Here is a 1,093-nt window from a genome sequence, read left to right as displayed (position 1 = left end):
TCGTGTGCAAGTGTAAATGGACGTGCTTTATTTGCAAGATGCACACATTTCTGGTATTAAAAATTAAAATCTCAAACAGTGAGGCATGCCACAAAGAATAGAAGTTTATTCGAAGAGCTCACAAACAGCCAGTGTAAAAGAACGGATTAGTGTGCAGATTGGTAAAGATTCGGATTGGTATTTAGACCTATTTGACGAGTGAATACCATGTAGCAATGGTGGTTCATATACACTGCTAGACACCAAAAAGAAAGCTTCGCAGTTTGAAGCGGAATTATGTATTTTCTTGTTCAGATGGTATACGTGTGATGATGTCCTGAGTATAGCTGATATAATGTACAAAGTTGAAAATTTTATGCACACTATACTGAAACAAAGGCAGAAAATTTAATAAGCTTTTTAAATAAGGGAAACAAATTCGCAACCAAAGGGTTATGTTCACTTTTTTCATTGATGCTGCGACATCCTCGGTGTGGAGTGTTTGTTGAAAACCAACAATTTATTTCCTACCACACACATCTAGCTTTTATTCAGATCGGTTCCCTTGAATTCGTGTCAGAAATCACGTTAATGTGGATACGTCCGCTTATTGGGGACGGGAAATTCCGAGGGTTTTTACACATTCGAGGTATCAAATCGGAAAACTGAGAATCTGAATAAACAAACCATAAATTACGACAGCTCTGAAAATCCAGATTTTGACCCCCACAACCGCAAGGCTCACTTGCTCCAAATTATGGCCACTTCATACAATAAACCGCGTCATACTAATTTGTTAATAAATTTGCGCATGCACTTTGCCTGTGTGTTTTCTAAGAGAACTTTTGTTGCAAGCGTATTAACCACAGCATTTTAACATCCACAGAAAACATACCAGAAAATATACGGGAGGAGCTTACAGACACCGACGGTATGTTAGTTTTTGAGAATTATACATGTGGTGTATTAAATCAAAGGCATGGTTGAACTGTCTCTGTTATCGATAATAAACATTTTCGATTGTGCAATCTGAAGTTGATATTCAGCCACATCAAGATGGAACTTTGAACACGAAACTACTAATGTGGACTCCTTATGTGTACGTGTTTTGTTC

The sequence above is a fragment of the Opisthorchis viverrini genome (genome assembly GCF_000715545.1).
Source record: "Opisthorchis viverrini unplaced genomic scaffold opera_v5_735, whole genome shotgun sequence".
Lineage (NCBI taxonomy): Eukaryota > Metazoa > Platyhelminthes > Trematoda > Opisthorchiida > Opisthorchiidae > Opisthorchis > Opisthorchis viverrini.
This window is presented reverse-complemented; position numbering follows the sequence as displayed.